The following is a 24,071-nucleotide window of genomic DNA, read 5'->3' on the forward strand; positions in this document are numbered from 1 at the left end:
ATAACAATTACTCAAGGAAGTAATGCTTTGACCAATAAGTAATAAGGATCAAATGATGTCAACATATTCGGTTTGAAAAACACCTTCCAGGAATTCAGATAGTTGCATTGGCGTGCCCAACTCAACAGAACAAGGGAGGGTCAGGCAGCACTGTAGTCATGTTGTAAATGGTAATTCAATTTCAGGAAAACATTATGTATCTGTCTCATTAATTTAATGTTAATTTGAATTTTATTGGGTTTGCAATTTGTTTGTAATTAGTGCACAGACTTTGGTTTTATAATTGAATAAGAACTGCAATAGGAGTTCATCACTGGTTTTATGTTCATACATGTTTAAGTAATATTATTATAAACATAATTGAAGTCAACATCTGGGCATCAATGGGAATTTATTTTTTTTCTTTTAGATGGATTTTACAGTACTCACATTGAGAAACTTTGGTGCAACATTTATATACTAGTATGATTTCCATTTTCATCCCAGAGAACTTAAGTATTTTAAGGGCAATTTGAGTAAAATAATTGATTAAAAAAAGAGTACATATCCATGTGTATGTGAGTGTATACATGTATACATCTTACCAAAAACTACAAAATGCTTTGAAATCCCAGAAGATAAATTATATTTACATATGTACTATTACAATAAAAATTATTATAACATTGCATCAGGAGATTTGAAAATAAAGCACAGCATGGCTAATCCTGACCCAGGACTATAAATCTATGCAGTGAGGTATGTTCATTCCTCTCATGGAGTAGAGTTATATTAACCCATTAGGACACCCTGTTGCTTGTCTGCATTTCTCTCTCTGGGATTTTCATGCCAAATGCAAGCACCAGAATGGAGAGTTCAGTCTGCTCTGCTGGAGGGATGTAAACAGCACTCCCTAGTTCACCTGTTCATTGTCACTGTGACACCGTCTGAGTGATGGGGCCCTGGGAGGTGCCTGAACCTGAGAATCATTTGATTGGGGAGATGCCTGGGGCCTGGTCTTTGAAAACAAACCCCAAAAAAGCATTTTCAACCTGATTCTCTTAACCTGGGTTTCTTACTCTGGGTAGGACCCTGGGAGCTGGGGGAAAAAAAAGAAGGGGAAAAAACCTCCCCATACAGAGAAGAGCAAATTGAAAGTCACAGAGGGGTGTGCCTCAAGGCAGTGTGTAAATCCACTTCCTTTGTCATAACAAGGACAAATCCTACCTTTGAAGTTTTTCCTTCCTGTTACAAGGAGAATGTCTTTTGTTTAATCCATTTTAGCCCTTAATACCTGACCGGGATCAATCCCATTGGCTAGATTACACAGCATTCACACTGATTTTAAACTGGCCTGGGGTGGGGGGTCGGCGGACAAGGGTTGCCAGGGTACTGCCTCATTGGTGTGAGAATCTCAAAAACAACCAACATCTCTGTCCAGACCACCTTGATTTTGACAAACAAGCTGTCCTTTTACACTTAAATGCATAATCATAATGACCATTGTTAAACAGATTTTGGTGTGTTCTATAAACGGTATATTTTCAGTGGTCCTTTAAAAACATTCTTATTCACTCATTCACAGTGGCATAGGAGACTATGAGGTTCATCACATAGAACATAATGCCTTCAATTAGAATTCAAGGACCACCGTCTTCCGCAGTCCCCATATCAACTGTGGGTGCCGTTTTGAGCATAGGGGACACTGAGCTTCTCAGTCCTTAGCCTCAATGTCATATCTTTCACAGGGATCTGATTATTGAGTACGAAAAAAAAGATAAGAAAGAAAGCCTTTTAATAAAATGCAGTCCTATGTTTTTCAATCTCTAAGAAAGCTTTCAGCGCCTTTTCTTACAAGAATTCTCAAAGCCAGTGACAAGCAAAGGTGAGGAGCCTTCAGAGTAGACCTCAAAAAGGGCCAATTGCTAATTAGGTATTTTTCTAGGCACGTGGCTATTAACTGGTTCTTAACCAATACACATTGTCTCTCAAATCACTTCAGGTTGCCTGAGTGCTGAGAAACTATCCCAGAAAACCAAACAGCAGAACGGGGAGGAAGGAAGATAGAGCAGGCTGCCATTACCAGTGGGACTTTCACTTACCCTCTTGTCCAGAAGGAGGCCAAGACTTCACAACTACTTCTCACCAACCTGTTGTGTCTTGGAAAAACTTAATCACATAGGAATGACCAGAAAATAACACAGTCAGTGGGGACAGGGAATGCACATTTGATGCTTGCGTCAAAGGCAAAACAGATTGGCTCCTGGTTTCTTCATTTTGGCTGGTTATGTTTGCTCTGACAGTCACCCCGAGCTTCCCAAGGGCAGAAAACATGCTATTCATCTCTCCAGCCACAGGTCACTTCACAAGGGCTTGGGGCTTTGTGAAGTCTCAAAAAGAGGTTTATGGGTAACCAAATGAATTGATTTTGAGAGTAAACTGTGTGCCCCCCTCCAGAAGAAGGTGAAAATATCATTTGTCACCAATAACCATATCAAGTAACAAATGTGAAACATGCTAGTATTTTTTTTTTTTTTTTCTCTTTAACAGTCAGGAGAGAGAAGTACTGTTTGAGAACTGAAATTGCTTATTGGGTGTCACGTTAATTCATTTATTCTTGTGATGCTTTTTTCACCTCCATCCTTCACACTGGCAGCTGGAATACCCTTTTGCTTGCACAAGGTAGGAAAAACTGAGAGACAAAGTAGAGCATCTTGAGTTACATGGATTAGATTTTAAAGTTACTGATTTATCAATTTATCTTAATATAAAAATGATTGGGGGGTACAGAAATTGACAAGCTGATCCCAAAATTCACATGGAAATGCAAAGCACCCTGAAGAGCCAACACAATCTTGAAAAGGAAGAACAAAGTTAGAAGACTCACACTTCCTGATTCCAAAACTTATCACTAAGCTGCAATAATCAAGACCGCATGGTGCTGGCATGTAGAGAGACATTTAGATGGTGATGGTCAGTTTCATGTGTCAGCTTTGCTCAGCTACAGTCTCCTGTTATTCGATCAAACTCTAATCTAGGTGTTGCTGTGGAGGTATTTTGTAAATGTGACTAAAGTCTATAATCAGTTTACTTTAAGGAAGATTATCCCAGATAATCTGGGTGGGCCTGATTCAATCAGTTGAAAGGCCTCAAGAGCAGAGCTGAGGCTTCCCTGAGGAAGAAATTCTGCCTGTGGATAGCAGCTTCAGCTTGTTGCCTGAGATGTTCAGCCTGCCCTTCCTCACAGCCTGCCCTATGGATTTCAGATTGCCACAGTTGCAAAGTCAATTCTTTACAATAAATCCCTCTTTCTCTCTCTCTCTCTGTATGTATGTATGTGTAGGTGTATATATACATAGATGTGTGTATATACATCTCTCTATGTATGTATGTGTGTGTGTGCAAATATGTAAATAAAGGCATACCTTATTTTACTGGGCTTTGCTTTACTGCACTTCACAGATACTGCATTTTTTACAAATTGAAGTTTTGTGGCAACCCTATGTTGAGCAAGTCTACTGGCACCATTTTTCCAATGGCATTTGCTCATTTTGTGTCACTGTGTCACATTTTGGTAATTCTTGCAATATTTCAAACTTTTTCATTAATTTCATATTTGTTATGGTTGTTAGTGAACTGAACTTGGGTCCACTCACCTGCCTTACAGCAAAGCCAATCTACTGACGCTGGATTGTGGTGAAGGAAAGTACAATGTTTATTGCAGGGCACCAAGCAATGAGAATGGGCAGCTCATACTGAAAAGATCCAAACTCCCTGATGGCTTTCAGGGAAGGGTTTTCAAAGGCAGTATTTGGGGTGAGGGTTGAAGCTCATGGAGTTTCTTCTGACTGGTTGGTGATGTTTCAGGAATCTTAATCATCAACCTTCTGGTTCAAGCCAGTCTGGGGTTTATGTTTTTGTGGTTGGCATGTACTCACCATCCTCCACCTGGGTGGGGGTCTTAGTTTCTGCAGAACAACTCAAAGATATGCATCAGATTGTTATGTATATGCTTTGAGGAGAACTAGGACTCTGTTTTATTGCTGAACTCTTTGCTTTTCCTTTGTTTCTGCATTCCCTCACTTCCCTAATGAGTAATCCCTTGAGTCTGCTCTTTGGAACTCAGGGAAGGCCTAGGAGACTAAAGCCTTTTTCTACAAACAAGAAATGGGGTACAGGGAGGAGTTTTTGTACCTGGGAGAGACCTGCAGGGTCCTGCTCAGTTTCAAATCCCCCCTTTTCTTTGATACTCCCCAATTCTGAGGGGAACAGGGGTGGGACAAGAAAAGGGATAAAGTTTTGGATAGAGAGGTTAATCATAAACTTGGCAGGGAAACTCAGTTTTAGGGGGACTCCATTTCATGGTGATTGGTGATTTGTGATCAGTGATCTTTGATGTTACTCTTGTAATTGTTTTGGGAGCCACAAACCACAACCATATAAGACATCAAACTTAATTGATAGATGTTGCGTGTATTCTGACTGCTCTACCAACTGGCTGTTCCCCATCTCTCCCCCCTCCTCAGGCCTCCCTATTCCCTAAGACACTACAGTATTGAAATTAGGCCAGTTAATAACCTTACAATGGCCTTCAGGTGTTCCAGTGAAATAAAGAGTCGCATGTCTCTCACTTTAAGTCAAAAGCTAGAAATGATTAAACTTAGTGAGGAAGGCATGTTGAATGTGAAGACAGGCTGAAAGCTAGGCCTCTTGCACCAAACAGCCAAGTTGCGAATGCAAAGGAAAAGCTCTTGAAGAAAATTAAAAGTGCTACTCCGGGGGTCGGGGGAAGAGATAAATTAGGAGTTTGGGATTAACAGATACACACTACTATATATAAAACAGATAAACAACAAGGGCCTACTGTATAGCACAGGGAACTATATTCAATATCTTGTAATAACCTATAATGGAAAAGAATCTGAAAAAGAATATATATATAAAACTGAATCACTTTACTGCACACCTGAGACTAATACGACATTGTAAATTAACTATACTTCAATTAAAAAATGATTTTAAATAAAGTGCTACTCCAGTGAGCACACAATTGATAAGAAAGTGAAACAGGCTTATTGTTGATATGGAGAAAGTTTGAGTGGTCTGCATAGAAGATCAAATCAGCCACAACATTCCCTTAAACCAAAGCCTTAATCCAGAGCAAGGCCCTAACTCTCTTCAGTTCTATGAAGGCTGAGAGAGGTGAGGAAGCTGCAGAAGAAAAGTTTGAAGCTAGCAGAGGTTGGCTCATGAAGTTTGAGGAAAGAAGCCATCTCCATAACATAAGAGTATAAAGTGAAACAGCAAGTGCTAATGTAGAAGCTGCAGCAAGTTATCCAGAAGATCCAGCTAAGATAATTAACGAAGGTCGCTACATAAACAACGGATTTTCAGCGTAGATAAAACAGCCTTATACTGGAAGACGATGCCATCTAGAACTTTCATAGCTAGAGAGGAGAAGTCAATGCCTGGTTTCAAAGCTTCAAAGGACAGGTTGACTCTTGTTAGGGGCTAATGCAGCTGGCAACTGTAAGTTGAGGCTCTTTAAGTTGAGTTCTCATTTACCATTCTGAAAATCCTAGGGCCCTGAAGAATTATACTATATCTACTCAGCTTGTGCTCTCTAAATGGAACAACAAAGCCTAGATGACAGCATATCTGTTTATAACATGGTTTACTGACTATTTTAAGCCCACTGTTGAGATCTACCGCTCAGAAAAAAAGATTACTTTCAAAATATTACTGCTCATTGACAATGCGCCTGGTCTTCCAAGAGCTCTGATGGAGATGTACAAAGAGATTCATGTTTTTTCATGCCTGCTAACACAACATCCATTCTGCAGCCCATGGATCAAAGAGTAATTTCTACTTTCAAGTCTTCTAATTTAAGAAATACATTTCATAAGACTATAACTGCCATATGGAGTGATTCCTCTGATGGATCTGGGCAAAGTAAATGGAAAACCTCTGGAAAGGATTTACCATTCTAAATGCCATTAAGAACATTTGTGACTCATGGAAGATGTCAAAATATCAGTATTAACAGGAGTTTAGAAAAAGTTGATTCCAGCTCTCATGGATGACATTCTTCAAAAGAATGAAATTGTACCCTTACCTCATAACCTTTGGAAAAATTAACTTAAAATAGATCAAAGACATAAATGTAAGGGCTAAAACTATAAAATTCATAGAAAGAAACATAGGTGTGCATTTTGTGATCTTGCATTAAGCAATGGATTCTTAGATATGACACCAAGAACACAAGCAACAACAAAAAAATAGATAAATTGGCCTTCATCAAAATTAAAATTTTGGGGACTTCCCTCGTGGCACAGTGTTTAAGAATCCACCTGCCAATGCAGGGGACATGGGTTCGAACCCTGATCTGGGAAGATCCCACATGCCACAGAACAACTAAGCCCGTGCGCCACAACTACTGAGTGTGCATGCCACAACTACTGAAGCCTGTGTGCCTAGAGCCCGTGCTCTGCAACAGGAGAAGCCACCACAATGAGAAGCCCACGCACCACAACGAAGAGTAGCCCCCACTCGCCGCAACTAGAGAAAGCCTGCACGCAGCAACGAAGACCCAATGCAGCCATAAATAAATAAGTAAGTAAATAAATAAATAATTGAAAATTTTGTATTTCAAAGGACATTATGAAGAAAGTGAAAAGATAACCCATAGAATGGGAGGGAAAATTTGCAAATCATATATCTAATAAAGGTCGAGTACCCAGAATATATAAAGAATGATTACAACTCAACAACAAAGACAAATGGCCCAATTAAAAAATGGGCAAATGATTTGAATAGACATTTCTCCAAAAAAAAAAAATTCAAGTGGATATGAAATACATGAAAAGATACTCAATATTATTAGTCTTTAGGAAAATGCAAGTCAATGAAATACCACTTCATACTACTAGAATGGCTAAAATTAAAAAAACAGACAAAAATAATGGAGATGTGGAGAAATTGGAACCCTTAGACATGGCTGGTGAAAATGTAAAATGTAACAGCCACTTTGAAAACAGCAGTTCTTCAAAAGTTTAAACATAAAGTTAGCACTCAATCCAGCAATTCCACCCTTAGGTATATACCCAAGAGAAATGAAAACATATGTCCACATAAAAACTTGCACACAAATGTTCATAGTAGTGTTATTCATAATCACCCCAAAGTGGAAGCAACACAAATATTTATCAAATGATGAATGGATAAACAAAATGTGGCATATCTCTATAATAGAGTTTATTCAGCCATAAAAAGGAATGAAATACTGAAACATGCTACAACATGAATGAACCTTGAAATGATTATGCCAAGTGAAGAAGCCAGACACAAAGGTCACATATTATGGGATTCCATTGATATGAACTATCTAGGACAGGTAAATCCATAGGAATAGGAAGGAGATTAGTGCTTTCCAGTGACTGGGTGAGGGGTGGGCAAGAGTATGGGAGTGACAGCTAATGTAGATGGGGATTTCTTTTTGGAGTGAAGAGAATATTCTGGAGTTAGACTATGACAATGGTTGCACAACTCGGAAAATACAAAAATCCACTGGATTGTATACTTTAAAGGGCAAATTTTATGGTATGTGAATTATATCTCAATGAAAGAATGAATGAGGGATAATTATAAATTCTTTTATACATATGTAGAATACATATGACTTTACTATAAGTAAGTCTTCATGCGTACATAATATCGATATGTAAAACACACAGCAGTTCCTATGGAGATATTCTGTGACATTTCCTTGAAACTGGGGCTACAATTATCACCAGGTTTGTTTTTTTTTTTTAATATAGAGGTGCCTAGATACATAAATGATATGTAGCTAAGAAATTTCTCAGCTTCATTGTGTGATACAGAGCTTTTTGGCTCTAGGGCAGTGAAATAATCTGCAAATAAGAGAACTTTGACCTGATAAAAGTATGTTATTGACGATCCAAGATTCTTTCACTAATAATAATAATATTTTGAGTATCTACCATGTGCTGAGCATTTTACATATGCCATGTCATTTAATACTTAAAATAACCCTCTGAGGCTATTATTCATATTCTATTATATCACATTCTACCAATAAGCAAACTGAAGATCAATGAGGTTAGCTAACAGGCTAACTCGTATTGCTTTTCAGTAAAATTCCATAATGGCTGAGCCAAGAATCAAACCTCCAAAGCTCAGACTCTTTTCCCAGTGAAACACTGTCTTCCCAGAGATGGCCCATGGATGAGGGCAATCTCACTCCACCATGTACATTTGGGGAGTAGGCGTAGGTAAAGGGATGGTACCAGAGTCCAGCAGACAAAGGTAGAAAAGCCATCCAGGATCAGCTTCTCTTTGAGACAAAGCCCTTCTTCCTTGAAAGGTGTGCTCTTTTCTAATTGCAAATAATGAACTCTCCTGTATATGCTTTATCCAGAAATGCCATTTCTTAAGGAATTACAGCATGTAGCAAAACGTTTTGGAGCTCTCATTTATTCAGTTAGTATGTGCCAGGCTTTGTGCTCAGTCTTGGGAATATGAATATGACATATATGAATAAGATTCCGCAAGAAGCCCAATCTGGGGGTGAACAAAGATATGGAAAGAGACAGCTGCAACTCAGTGTGATACATGCCAGGGTAGAGTTTGTTGTGGGAGCAGAGGCGTGGACATGCCTAACACTGGGATGTGAGGCCAGGAAAGGACTCATGAAGATGATTTCAGTAGGATCTTAAGGATGAGAAGAAATTTGCTTGCAATCTACCTGTGTGTATAAGGAGAAAACGTTAGTTCAGAAGAGGGAGGGAAGGGAAGGAGAAGAAGGTATTCAAGGCAAAGAGTGATGAAGTCCGTTGTACTTCCATCCCACAACAGCTAAAAACCATTGGGTCTGACATGGCAAGGGATTGTGACAGACACTGTTAGTTGTCTACCCAATAACTCTTCTTGTTTCTTGCTACTGGAATCCCAATTTTGTTTGTGATAACAAATGGCCCGGCTCTTGGAGATGATTTATGGCTGGTTTAAACCAGTCATGACAATCCTCTTCTTCTTAGACAGACATTCATTTCTCCAGCCTCCATTAGAGCTTGGGGTGACCACATGACCCAGTTCTGGCCGTAATATGTAGAGGGAAAGGCTTCTCCTTTCCTGATAGAAGAGGCAGAAATGGTTGGTGTTATATGAAGGAATAAGCAAAACCTAAAATGCCAACATGCTAAGAATGAGGGACAGAATAGAGAGAAAAACTACCCATATAGGACTTCTTGGTATGCAATAAAATAATAAGCCATCGATATTGGGTTTGCTGTAAAGTAGCAATCAAAAGCATTTCCATACGATATAGAGTACTTCCAACTAAAAACAAAGAAGCAAAGTTTTCTCCCCACCCTTTCTTTAAAATCCACCCATAAACAGCTTTCCTTAATATGGTGCATGGAATTCATCTCTGATTAACCACCACCATAAGTGGTTAATAGGCTGAGTTCTGTGTGTGTCCTTCCTAATGTCCATTTCCAGCTCCATTTGCCCTGGGAAGTTACGAGAAGAACATGGCCTTGGCACATTCATGATAATGCAGCAGCCATGGGGGCCATCGTATAGTATGAGGTCCTTGGAGCCACTACAGATAGTAAATGGTTATGGTAGCGATGGTCCGTGATCCTGGGGCCATGCACATGTCAGGTTGCCATTACCAGAAAGATTTAGCTTTTGCTCCTGGCAGAGGACCTTGTTTATCTTTGTCACTGGCACTATTGCTTCCATCACTGGGCCAAAAGCTTATTAGCCACCGGAAGTTGGCAGAGGTACACGAACCAGAGCAGCCACCTGTGACACGAAGAACCAAGATTCTTGCAGACTTAACAGTACATCTTCCAATTGGTCAAATCTGTGACCCTAACTGGCTAGATTTACTTATCTGTGTCAAATTCATCTCCAGCCCAAAAGCCAGAAATAAGTTAACATTAGACTTGGATGGATTCTGTCAGTTTTTTTTCCTTTCATGCCCAAAGTGAGAAAAACCCACAAGAAAAGCAGCCCCAAATGACTTCTGCCCCTGAACTGAAGCCACTTCAATTTTATTCATCCAGTGAAAGCTCTGAGAAATGACAGAAATTTGAAAATACATATATCCTTTTCTGTGAATACCAGAGACTTGATTATGTATGATCTTCTTCAGGAAATTGTAAGCTTATCGAGGGCAGAATCAAGGTCCTTATCTTAGTACCTCCCCATAATTCAGGGCCTTGTCCTATAACTTCAATTTGTGCTGACTGTTTTCCTCTTTTCTTTGCCTGTGCTCTATATATCCAACTCGTTTTGAATTATCTCACCTTCACATGTTTGCTTACTCTGTCCATTTGGTTTGGGCTACCCTTTCTTTCATCACCCAGTTCTATCAACCTAAACTTGATTTCCTCACACTGGAAGCTTTAAGTGTTTGTCCTTTGAATTCTCAATAACATTTTGCTGATACCTCTCATAACTTAATTCTCCATTTCCATTTGTCTCCTTGAGTGTAGTAACTATTTCGTGGGTGCTCAGCAAAAGAGCATTTGCCAAATGGGTACATGAATGTATCTTTTGTGGTGGAAAATTGAGAACATGAGGGTGAAAGATAATGTTCTCTTTCCTTAGTGAAGGAGGCCACAGGGGGCTCATTCTCTTGCTTTTTGCATCCTTTTACTGAGTTACTGGCAATATATTATAATAGGTCTGAGGATTCAATAGATCCTGCCCTACTCAAAAGAATTGAAAGAAGTAAGCAAGCTGATCTTGATTATTCCCTCCCACCACACACATGGTGAGTGCCCTGAACCACTCTCATTGTTACTAAGTGTCGAGAGCAGCTTAGGCCACACTCCTTCTCCAGTGCATCCCTGGAAATGGGTCCCTGACAGCCCCAGCCTCATCTGACCCACCCCTGCTCCCACAGCCGTCAGCACTCACATTTTGGGAAGCCTTTCTGCCATAGTAAGTCACATGAGCAGATTATTTTACATGAGGAAAAAAAATTTTTCCCACCTAGGGTCAAACTTTTCTTCTATAAGTCATTTCTCACCCCTAGAGACAAAGCAACAAGAATCTCATGGATTCCAGTACAGCCTTCCAGTTGTCGTGGTGACTGACCCAATGTGGTTTTGGAAACTGTGCTTACAGCCAACCAACCATTACAGGAGTCCTTCACCGAATAGTTTCCTCAGCGGGTAAATTCATTTCAAGTATTTCTACACTGCCACCTGGAGTTCACTGGGAACGCTGTGTGCTTCTCCTCTTGTCGCCGAGCAGACCGAGCTGTGTGACGGCACATTCTCTGTGCCTGCCATGACAGGCGCTGCTGCAGGGTCAAGAAACAGAAACCTTGTCCTTATCGCTGGACATTAGTCACTCAGGCTATTCTGGCCACGAGGCAGACCTGTCAATGGAACAGTTGAGGTCTTATTGCTCTCTGACATTTCCTGCACATAACCAGGTTGCTTTCTTTAAAGCTTAGAAGTAAAAAAGCTCAGAATGAAATGGAATTACAAAAATAGAAAAAAGAAAATCCCTTTTAGAATCTCTACTCCCATGAGACTGACCAGGACTCACTTTTTACAAGCAAAAATCAGAATAGTGACCAAGGAATACATATTTGTGTGTGTGTGTAAAAGATGGAGAAAATACGATGTTGTTCAATTTCCCTCTGACTTCCCAAACAATTCCATATCACTGAAGTTAATACTTTCTCATTTTATATGATGAGGCTTTTTTTTTTTTTAACCCAAATAATATCTTTAAACAGAAAGTACATTTAAAATTATTTCACTATTTGAAACCCTGGAGTAAGCTTTTTCTCCTGGGCTTGTACCAGGTGACTGGTTTGAAAATCTAAAAGATCTTTTTTTTCCTTTCGCCACTCCTTTTTTTTTTTGAGTTGGAGTGTTTTTCTTAAATACATGTCTGTTACATTAATGATTAAAATCAATTAATCAGAAAATCACCTTGGAAGGTGGTATAAAAGGACACACCAATTTGCTCATTTCATTTAGGTGATGTATTGCCCTCTAGTGGTATGAGGTGCTAAATATTGATGTAAAGTGAAGGCAATGAATTTGAAATGACTCAATTCTTTATTGAACAGCTGCTCTGTGCCGTGCGCAGTTCCAGGCTCTGCGGTTAGAATTATGCTGCGGGCAGCAGCAAAAAAGATAAGTCAGGATTCTAACTTCAAGGAGCATACACTTTAATGGGAGAGACAGAAAATTACAGTTTAAACAAGAAAAATCTTAGATAGCGATACTTACTCTGCAGAGAATTAAAATAGGGTGATGTGGTTGCGAGTGACCGAGTGGATCATCTAGACGGGGTAACAAGAATAGTCTCCCTAAGAAGGTGATCTATGCCCTTAGGTCTGCATGCCAAGACAGTCAGCCACATGAAGGTCAGGAGAGAGGCAGAACGTTCCAGGCAGCGCAAACAGCTAGTGCAAGACTCTTAAGACAGAAGTGAGCTTGGGGTGTTCAAGGAACAGAACGATGATCAGAGTGGCTGGAGAATGGTAGATGGAGAGAATGGTTTAAGATGAAGATGGAAAGACAGCTAATGGCCAGAACATGTAGGGCCTTGAAAAGCCAAAGAAAAAGCTGAAGGACCACAAGCGGGGGAATAACATAATTTGGTTCACAGTCTTTAAAAGCTCACTCTGGGGGCTTCCCTGGTGGCGCAGTGGTTGAGAATCTGCCTGCCAATGCAGGGGACACGGGTTCGAGCCCTGGTCTGGGAAGATCCCCCGTGCCACGGAGCAGCTGGGCCCGTGAGCCACAACTACTGAGCCTGCGCGTCTGGAGCCTGTGCTCCGCAACAAGAGAGGCCGCGATAGTGAGAGGCCCGCGCACCGCGATGAAGAGTGGCCCCCGCTCGCCGCAACTAGAGAAAGCCCTCGCACAGAAACGAAGACCCAACACAGCCATAAATAAATAAAAAAAAAAAAAAAAAAAAAAGCTCACTCTGGTTACGATGTGGAGAATCAACTGTAGGTGAGCACAGGAGGACGCTGTGAGACCGGTTGGGAGGCTGCTATAGTGATCCTGTGTCAGAAATGATGGTGGCTTGCTCCAGTATAGCAGGGGTAGAAATGGAGAGAGCCGACATATTTGGATATGTTTTAATGGTAGAATCAACAGGACTTGTTGTCCTGGCTTGGATGAGGTGGTGAGGGAAAGCAAGGACATAAGAGTGAGATCTTGATTTTTTTAATTGATGAAATGAGTGGAAGGAAATAGTATATACCAAGATGAGGAAGATGGCCTGAGGATTAGGTCTGGGAAGCAAATCAGGTCATGGCCTTCATGGCTTTGATACAAAATACAGTACAAAGGATTAAAGAATGTGTTATGCAATGATGCCAGAGCAATACATGTAAATGTTAAGATTTCAAGAGGTACAGGAGAGCTACAGAGTTTGCCAAAGGAAATTAAGAAGAACAGCTCCCAGATTGCAGTGTGAGTCATCCTAAGCAGGTAGGGAAAGAGAATTTAGTGCCAGGGGGCTAAGAGCCAAGGGCTTTGAGACCTTCTATGACCAGCATTTGTGGTACTCCTGAAATATACCAGATACTATATGAAGAACTTCACATACCTTACCTCATCAATTCTTTGAACAATCTTGCAAAGTATGGGGTTGGCCAAAAATTTGTTCAGGTTTTCCGGTAAGATGTTAACGGCTTGATCAGCTGAACATCTCCGGTGTGAGATCGCTAAGGGCTTGAGATGTGTAAGAGGAAGAAACATGTGTGAAGCATGGCCCTTATTCTTCTGAATCTGGTCCACTAACTTAAAATAGAACAAACCTTTTTATTATCTTTTTTTTTTAAGGAGTCTAAAACTAGACATGCATTGGCTATTGTTTACTGCTCTGGTGAAAATCATGGAGCCAATAGAGGGAGCTAAAGCAGCACAAATGGGACTCCTGGATACAGAGACTCAATGCAAAGAAATTCCCAAATACTTGGAGAAGGGCTTAAAGTAACTTTATTTCAGGGAATTTGGGATGCAGTGGAAAAGAGGCAAAAGACCAATAAAAACATTGCTAACAAGATTCTGTGAATAAGTGGTGATTACTCCAATACCTAAATATTTAATTAGAATGAGTATCATGAATGAAAGAAAAACTTCTTGGCTATCATGCTGGTGACTAGGGTACAAAAAATTGTGCCCTTTTCTCTATTCTAATTGGTCATGCTAAATGGGATTCTCTGGGTTTATCAAATCTCTGGATTTACAAAAGCTGAGAGGTGTGATAAATTTTAAATAGCTCAGGCTTTCTGGAAACAATAGGAAATAGAACTTTTAACTAAAGAAACAGTGAATGTATGGGTATTAATAGACACTAATTTTTTCCACATTCACCCACTTTGGCCATGAAAATGTTAGGCAGGACCTATTCATTTACTCTGGAATGAGCTCCATAATTGTAGTAAAGAAAGCAACCTGAAGAAGAATGGGATGTTCAATATCAATGATTGAACCTGACATTGTCTTAATAATACCTTCTTCTCCACCCTAAGAGAGAGAGGTCAAGCAGGGACCATTTGCTTTTACATGGACCAGAATGCAGTATACTTTTACTATACTATCTTAAGGATACATTAATTCTTCTATTTATGGTAATAAGTAAGAAGAAATCTGACCATGATAACCACAGTCTTTTTTTTTAAATGATAACTTTTTATTTATTTGGAATAGTTTAACCATATTTTAAAAAATTAATTCTCACAAATTTTAACAGAACACTCTTATTTGTACAAGATGATAGAAAATATGACATTTTGTTGGCTGGTGAATATACCTAAGCATAAGGACTTAGTATAAGTATAAGCCCTTCTCCAAAAATCGTAAGCATATCTTAAGCCTATCCTTGACTAGAATAATAAGCTGAGCATATTTCTAATTCTACCCTAAGATGGAAACAAATGTGCTGATGATAGAAATATTTGGATATTGGACAAGCCATTCCATACCTGGGTGTATTTTGGAGCTCTGTTTGCCACATTTCACATGAAAAGACTGATTTTTAAGTGAGGAGAAATATAGCAGAGGCCACTGGGTCCTTATGAGCTTATTGACACTATAATATTTATAGTGTCCATAAGAGAGACCTGTTGAGATTGGAGACTGGCAGAAACAAGGAGGAGTGTTAGCCGTGGGACCTAAGAATTTGATGAGTACCTAATGCAGTTGCCCATTGCTCCCCTTTTTTTTTCTTTTTTTTTTTTAAAAATTATTAGCACCTTTAATTATTATTTATTTTTATTTCTTTATTTATTTATTTTGGCTGTGTTGGGTCTTCGTTTCTGTGCGAGGGCTTTCTCTAGCTGCGGCAAGCGGGGGCCACTCTTCATCGCGGTGCGCGGGCCTCTCACTATCGTGGCCTCTCTTGTTGGGAGCACAGGCTCCAGACGCGCAGGATCGGTAGCTGTGGCTCACGGGCCCAGTTGCTCCGCGGCATGTGGGATCTTCCCAGACCAGGGCTCGAACCCGTGTCCCCTGCATTGGCAGGCAGATTCTCAACCACTGCGCCACCAGGGAAGCCCCCATTGCTCCCCTTTTGAAAGACAATTGTCTGCTACTGATCACTGGTTAAGATGGCATCTCCTATGAAAGGAAACCAAAATAATTCTAATACCAGGAACGCCCAAACTGTCTTCGGTAATATTTGAGAGATATTTGGATATTAGTGGGGAAGCACAAAAAAGCTTACTGATTAGATAGAAATGAATTGATAGTGGTCCTAGGATCCGCAATGGCAGCAACAGCCCTGGAGCCAAAACTGTCCTCACCATAAGATTTACTTCTGGCAATAAGGGTTTGTGAGTATACAGTATATGAATTCAGAAGAACTTGACTGTGGCCAAGTTTAGTTTACTGAGCACAGCCCAATTAACTCAGAAGGGTCAAGGAAGGCTCTGACCATCCATTCAGCCACAAGAAAGACTCGGGTAGAGACAAGTATATGTCCATTCAAAGGGCGAAGTAGAAACTGTTTTGGTTGACTCTCCATACCTCCCAACACAAGAAACTCTCATACTACTGTGTATTTTTACATACACTCCTAGCCAATAGCAAAGAGCTTCTATAAACTCTTAGGCTAGAACTTGTTTTGTCTGGCAAGTATTAAAAAGATCTTAATTTAAGGACAAAATATACAGAAAAACTATGGGCTTTTTCATCTCAAATATGGGTGACTACTTGTTATATATATATGGATGAGAATGGTGGTAATGATTGAAAACACCAAGGGTTTTTGTTTTTGTTTTTGGCCGCGTTGGGTCTTTTTTGCTGCGCACAGCCTTCAGTAGTTGTAGCACGTGGGCTCAGCTGTTGTGGCTCACGGGCTCTAGAGTGCAGGCTCAGTAGCTGTGGCACATGGGCTTAGTTGCTCCACGACATGTGGGATTCTCCCAGACCAGGGCTCGAACCCATGTCCCCTGCATTGGCAGGCAGATTATTAACCACTGCACCACCAGGGAAGTCCCAACACCAAGGGTTTTAAAGGTGGTAACTGAAGTCCACAAGATGAGTGAACACTGGGAAACCATGAGATATGAAACATTGGATTCAATCATGACACATCCTTTTGACTCCATCTAAAACTGCTTTGTCTCCCAGGATTGCTCAAGCAGCCAACAGCAAAAGGCAAATCAACTTTTGTCCAAAGGACAGAGCCCAAAGGGGTGTAGGCCGTTACATGCTGGCAGTTTGACTATATTGAACCTTTACCTACAATACCATGTACTTTTAAGTTATATTGCCTGGTATTGTCTTTTTTCTAGTTTAAACTTTGTTCACCCTCAGCATAGTCTATAATCAATGGACTGGAAATATAGACTTCCATCAATGCTGACTCTGGATTGTTATATCAGCAGATAAGAGAACATAATCTATAGAATGAAGAGGACAGAAGTGGCCAAGAAATGCAATACAGAGTAATCTTTTCATTTTCACAACCCTCCCAAAGTAGTAGTATTACTGGAGATCAGAATGGGCAATTGAAGCAATTGTTATACAAAGTGACGCCACACACGTGACGGATCCACTGGCTTTCCAGGCAGGGAGAACAAGGAAACTAAACATGCTGGGCTGCAAAAGCAGGTCATTGGCTGAACTCGTTTCTAAGGCATGGGATCAAAAATGAGGCAGTGGGAAAAAATGGATTGATTCATACCTACCATTTTATATGCTTTTCTTGGGTAATGCATAGCAAAGTCCTATTAACCTGGAAGGGTTTTTGATACCCTCACGTTAAACCACCATGTGCTGCTGTATCTATTCTGGCTACTACTAATACTATGACTACTACTGATAATAATAATAGCAAACAGATAATACTTATTATATGCCCAGCACTATTCTAAGCACTTTACATATCTCTTTATGTTAAATATGAGATTGATTCTGGCAAGTCACTAATATTTAAGGAAATCGGCTCCTTTCCTTAGAGGTGGTGGAGCAAATACCTTTAAAAAACTTTTGAGAGGTAGAGAGGGAAGAAATAAGTAAGAGAGGAATAAGTGGAGTCATAGTAAGGCATTAGTCAGGACGTTTGGGTTACACACTACCAAAATTTCAACTCAAAGAAGCTTTGGCCAGATAGAAGATGTACTGACTCCTGTAACTAGAAAGGGACAGGGTACAGCTCAGAACAACTCAGATGAGGAAATGAATGACATCTGTACTCTTTCCTCATATTTTGTCCCTGCTTCTCTGAGTGACAGCTGCATTCTCCCCTTCCACAAATGAGTTTTCTCCTTGGGGCCAGAACCAAGGCGTCTGACAGTTCCTGAGCTCACATCTTCCTAAGTTTGCCATTCAGGAAGAAAAGGGCCCAGCTTCAAGAATCCTAGAGAAGGACTCTGACCGGCCCAGCTGTCATGTGCCAGCATCCTGATCTAAACTCCATGACCAAGGGAAAGGAGAACAGTGATTGACAGCTCCCACTGGAACCACCTATAGGGCTGTGGGTAGGGGGATGGTGTGCGGGGAGAAAGCATTTCCCCCAGAGGAGGATGGCCTGCTACGCAGGTACCACATTTGATGTGCGTTGCAAAGAACTGAAAGAAAACATAAGACAGGTAAAATTTGTCCCAGGCTCCTCTACGTTCTTTGCTTCTCCCACCCCCAGCAGTCAGAGTCCTAATGTTTCCCCTGCAGCCCACCCCCACCCAAAGGTCAGAAACACTTTGTTTCTCCCTGGTAGCACATTCTTTCTCACCTTCCTCAATCCCCCTCCTAAAGATGCATCTTCTCCTAGAAACGCTACTCATGGGGTTTTCATGCTGTGAAATGACAGGAGCTACTCAGAGAAAGTAAGACCCAGCTCTTTATTAATTAGGGACCTTCTGGATACAGTGCCCACAAGGAGACATTTTAATGGGCAATATAGGCAGAGCTTGCAGCATCCCATATTCAGTCAGCCACTCCTGCCTGCACATCTTCTACCAGGATCAAACTAACCACAGGCTCCGATATTTCCTTGCAGGGACGATGAGCTAGCAGTGAAAACTTTGAGGAGTTCTGAGGCATAACCTGCTGGACATCCTGGAAGACAGAGTGGGATTATTGGTTGGCTCCTAAAAGTAGAAATTAATACTGTGCATTTGTGTGCGTGTGTGTGTGTGTGTGTGTGTGTGTGTGTGTGTGTGTGTGTGTGAAGACCTTGGGGCATCTATGAGAGCGTTCACCTGGCACAGGACAGATTTTCAGTCCTGCTTTCTCACTTGGGAACCTGTTACACTGTCAGCGGAAAGGGATGCCTTTCAGTAACATGCAGGTGGAGCCCCTAGGACCTCAACCAAATTCTTCTGGAGACAAGACTGTCAAGTAAGAGCTCAGGCACTCTTCTCGAGCTCTCCGCATAGAGGAGTAAGGTACCCCCTTCCACCAGCAAGAGCAGGAGAAACTGCAGGGTGCCCAGGGAGGTCAGAGCAGGCTCCTGGCAGAGAAGGGGCCTACAAGCTGCACAATTCATTGTATTTTGTGTGAATGGCGCCCCTGGGGCATGGAAAGGAACAGCTATGGCATAGCCCTGGCAGGAGAAGTCAGAGAGTGGTGACAATGGACACTGCAATAACCAGAAAATTTTTACTGGTCCCCAAGCCAGCGCATGAGGTCCTGGATCTCTGGAAAGGAATAGAGGAATAGTCGGGGTGTGGTGCATTTGGAGACCTAGTGATCTTACTGGAAGCAGGAAGGTGGATGGGGTCAATGTCAATTACAGTCGGTAGCCATGTACTTATTTGCTGTCCCCCACAGGCTGGTGTGGCCAGGGGAACTGAAGGTTACATCTCTCTTCTGAGTCCTTAGGAATAGAAATCCTAAGATCAGTGAAGAGGACCAAGCTTGGAGGTGACAGAGGAGAAAAAGAGAGCTAAAAATTTCAGTGTGTGAAGTTGACATTATTTATGGCTACAGCTAAGAACAGAGGAAGCATTTTATAACCACACGCAGCCTTCACAAGCAAAACAAATGGAAAAGCAGTAGACAGATCATAAATTTCCCAATGCAGCCAGTGTTTTTATTATTATTTTAATTTTAATTAGCATCTTCTTTTATTCGGTTTTAGGACTGTCATTAGATGATATACCAAGGTCAAACTGAGTGCCAGTGGGCAGACAGCAGCCCTGTGTCAGCCAAGTATTTTGGTGATTAATGTTCTTCTTGGCTCAGAGAAAACAATATCCTCTCTCCAAATTCAGAGGGGTTTTTTTGCCATAAAATTTTGGAAGCTTGGCCTAAAATTCTCCATGGTGACCATCTTGTCTATTCTCAGCCTAGTCATAAGATTCATATTTGTAAAACCAAGGAGAAATTGTAGAGGTCATCTACTCCAACCCTTATATACTTCCTCCCTCCCTTCCTTCCTTTCTTCCTTTCTTCGTTTTCTTCTTTCTTTCTGAGAATTCATTAATATATTTAATTTTAGATTGCATTTTATCTGACTATAAAACATACATTAAGATTTTAAAAACCCTGGAAACAGAAAATTTAAAGTAAAAGCCTCAAAATCTTCTACCCAGGGATAAACAGTGTAAACTTTTTTCGGTAATCGTTATAAGACTTTAATTCACTACCTCCTTTTGCTCTTTTTCTAAATCTCAGGACTTTTCCTTGGGACAGTGGCCCCTAAACTTTTGATTAGACAGAGGCAGCTATCCGCTAGGGGGAGCCATGAAGAACCATCCCGGGATCTTGGGAACTTGAAGACCTGTCAGAATACACCACTCTCACCTCATTTTCAAATTAGCTAAAAGCCAGTGGCTCTGTTAGGACTCCTCCAATATAAGTGATAATTACTTCAAAATTCACTGTGCTCCATTTCAAATGTGAAGTCCAGGAAATGGACAGAATATGTCATGTGATAGGATGCCAGAAAAGTCTCCAATTTTCTCTTTTGAAGTTATGGCTCTTCAAAGTGTAAAAACAAAGTGCCAAAAAGGAACGTTTCTTAGGTTAGATAAAAATGGGTAACAATTTTAGATCAATAAAAATACAACAAATTCTGTCTTCTATAAAATGAATAAGTTGGTAGGTAAATACAGTTTAAGATGTGTCTACTGATATTAGTAATGTCCAGTTTAGTTGAAATATGTAAAAAAGTCTTTGAGGAAAGGATTTTTACGACTGTCAGTGACCTTTAAGATGTCACATGTACTTTGGATGTCCAATAGAGATTAACTCTGTATGTGGAAGTGATGGTGGATTTCATTTTTAAATGAAACAGTGATCAAAAATAAATAAACATATGGGAATGGAGGTAAATTCTCTCAAAGTCCAAACCAATGCCATGTAAATATCCTATTATCTACTTTTAATTTTAGATTGTAGGCCATGTATTGAAAATGTATATGAGTTAGTAACAGAAAGTATTCTGAACCCATCATACACAGTCTTTCCCTAATCCACTATCCATGCACAAAGCTGACATCTGGGCTGCTCTTTTTTATCAAGGGTGGTGATAGCTTTGTGCTGACGCAGGTGACCCTTCCATCAGAAGTACAAGGTGAGACACTGGATGGTTCGCTGATGTAATGTGCTACCCCAGAGAGCCTCACTTGGCTTTTGCCTTCTTATCAGGCTGGGTTAGCTCCTCGTTTCTCAAGGTGTTAACTGTGGACCAGCAGCGTCAACATCAGCATCATCAGAAGAACTTGTAAGAAATGCAGAATCGCAAGTCTTGCTCCAGACCTACTGAGTCACAATCTGCGTGCACGCGCGCCAACACACACACACACACACACACACACACTCTTCGGGTTTAAAATTAAAGAGCTGACCAGACATTGGTCCAAATCATAGAGTCATGGGATTTAATACTAAGTGCCATACTGAAAATCCTCCAGTCTGAACCCTTCAAACGGCAGAGATTGCTAAGTGTTCCCCACTATATATTCTCCCCTTCTTTGTTTTAGTCGTAGAACTCCCCAAGATTGAACTGAGCACATGACCACCCCAAAATAGAGTGCATTTCCCATGCTCCTTTGCAGCTAGGGATGGCCATGAGACCAAGTCTGAATCAATAAGAGGTCAGCAGAAGAGATGCATGCAACTTCAGTTCTGTAGTAAAGTAGCTAGTCAGTTCTGTAGTAAAGTAGCTGCTTGTTCTCAAACTTCTTTTATCCCACTGGTCGGGAAGCAGCAACAACTGCAGTAGATACCTTGGGCCCAAGAGATGGAAGTCACATATTGAGAACATAGAGTTGACTAGCCGTCCTGGGTCAGTCATGGTTTTGTGTAGTCGACCTGCCCAGCTATTTCAGAGTGCCTGTTCAGCTTTGGATGTGGAAGAGAAACCAAACTTTGTCTTTTCTAACCCGTTGAAGCCACCATGATTTTGAGTCTCTTTTTTTATGGCAGCTTTAGCTTCTGTGACCTGATTAATAACTTCATAAATCAGGAACTGAGGCCCAGAAAAATTATGATTTACAGTGAAAATACCACCTATAAATGTAAAAATAAATCTGTGGAAATTATTTTTTAAAATTTAAAAAACATATACTCAATTTTATAATGAAAACATTTTTTAAAGATTCCAGACCAAGAGTGGTAGAACACTTTGGCTTTCCTGACTACACTATTTGGCTTTGTGGTTTCATCTTAATTACCCTTGAAGGAGAAATCCATGCTTGTTTATCACACAGTGGCTCCTTGGACGAACGAATAAATGAGTGAAAGGATAAAGCAAGCTCTGTTTTTACTAAACCAACAGGTATTTTATATTTGCTTGGCCCTTGCTTATTTTAAAGAATGTAACCTTAAGGTACTTCTTAGTTTGACTTCTTGGTCAGTTTACCACAAGGAAATGTAGTGGCAGCCAATAAAGGTTTCAAATAGGCATATCTTTTATAGTTTTAAGAGTTTTTAATTATAGTTGATATGCGGGTGGTGTTTGCGGTACGTTAGGACTACAGCTCAGCACTACCTTTTCCTGTTTGTTTTACGGCTGTGCCTTAATAGTCACTAAACCAAAGCCATAAAGACAATTGAAGGTGTCAGGGCATGATATTATCTACATGAGCATGGCTTACTGGTGCCAGAGTTCAGTCATTTTTGAATTCAAGGTAGTCTTTGGCTAGTACCAGCTTCTAAACAGGTTTTTCTAGAATCATATTTCGACTAACATAAGTGAAATTGTCTCCTGCTATACAAAGATAAAGACTCTCGCCCAGTGGCCCAGTCATATTTATTAAGTTAATTTAAATATTAATTATTAATTAATTAATCAAGCCATTAGGTTATAAAAATACAGAATTTGACTATATGAGCCAGTTATGGAAACAAGAAAATAACAAAGCACCAGTCACCCCAGATCGTCTTCAATCAGAGGTAACCCATTATAGGGTTGTCCCCTGAGGCAAAGTCTGAAAGAATTGCATGCATAGGGATGTGAACAATATGTAGACTTGTTTTATCTTTCTGTTTGTTAAAAATTGTCCATCACTGACACAATGGACAAGGTATCATCTTTCTTAGGGTGTGTTTATAATATTGACAAGAACTCAATAAATTCAACATAAAGTTGTCTAAAACTGTTAAAAATGAAAAAAATTTAATGTAAGCAAAATTATTTAAAATGTTTTAAGTTCACGATAAAAATTCTATAAACAATTCACATCTCTAGTTTGTTTTAGTTTTTGTTGCATTAATAAATCGTATTCCCAAATCCATCCAAGTCTCTGCTTACACTGGCCTTCTCAATCTTGGGTGCATATTAAAATCACTTGGAGAGCTTAAAAAAATCCCGAAGCCCAGGCCAAAACCAAAATATGATATCAGGCTCTCTTGGGGTGGGACCTCAGTATTTTCACCTTCATTTAGATGTAGGGAGAGGTTTGGCTGGGTCAACAGGTGTAATCTATTAACCAACGAGACAGATGTTCATTCAAGATAAAGGGACACCAGATGTTCACCGGGCATTCCATTCCAAGAGACACTATTTTCCATCTGAAACACATTTGCCTTCATCAGTTATTTCATGTCTCTTTCACCAAAGTCACCAAGAGGATTTAGTGCTTTCAAAATAGAGGGGCCTTCTATTTTGAGGGCTCTTCTGAAAAGTTACACCTGAGAGAAATGAATAGTTCCTTGTCCTCTGCATAGAACTCCCATTTAGCCCATTGAACTACACAAAGGTTTTTAAATAACCAGGTGATGTCTTGGGTAGGTGCCTTGTAGTCAGCATTAGTCTTCCCAAATGACCAGCCTGATCCAGTCAGTTCTCCCATTTCCCCTCTGGCTCGGAGGCTTCATTCCTAATCTGTCAGCACAGGAAATTGCTGGCAGGTATCTTCTTTCATGCACGAGGCGGGGAAAACAAAGAGGTCATACTGCTCAGTGCTTTGACTGTGTTCAGCTGAGACCGGAAAAATTTCCCCAGAACAAAGCCGTTCCATTTCTGATGAACCAGGCCACCACACATAAAGGACCAAAGACAGCATCCAATTCTCAGAATGCTTCTGGGCAAAAATGAAAAAGAGCAACGTTTTTAACAAAATTAGTAAAAAGCACATGCGACGTAGCCACTAAATAGAAAATCATTCGAATTTCTGTTCACAGACT

Source organism: Balaenoptera borealis, assembly GCF_965194805.1.
Source record: "Balaenoptera borealis genome assembly, chromosome: 3".
NCBI lineage: Eukaryota > Metazoa > Chordata > Mammalia > Artiodactyla > Balaenopteridae > Balaenoptera > Balaenoptera borealis.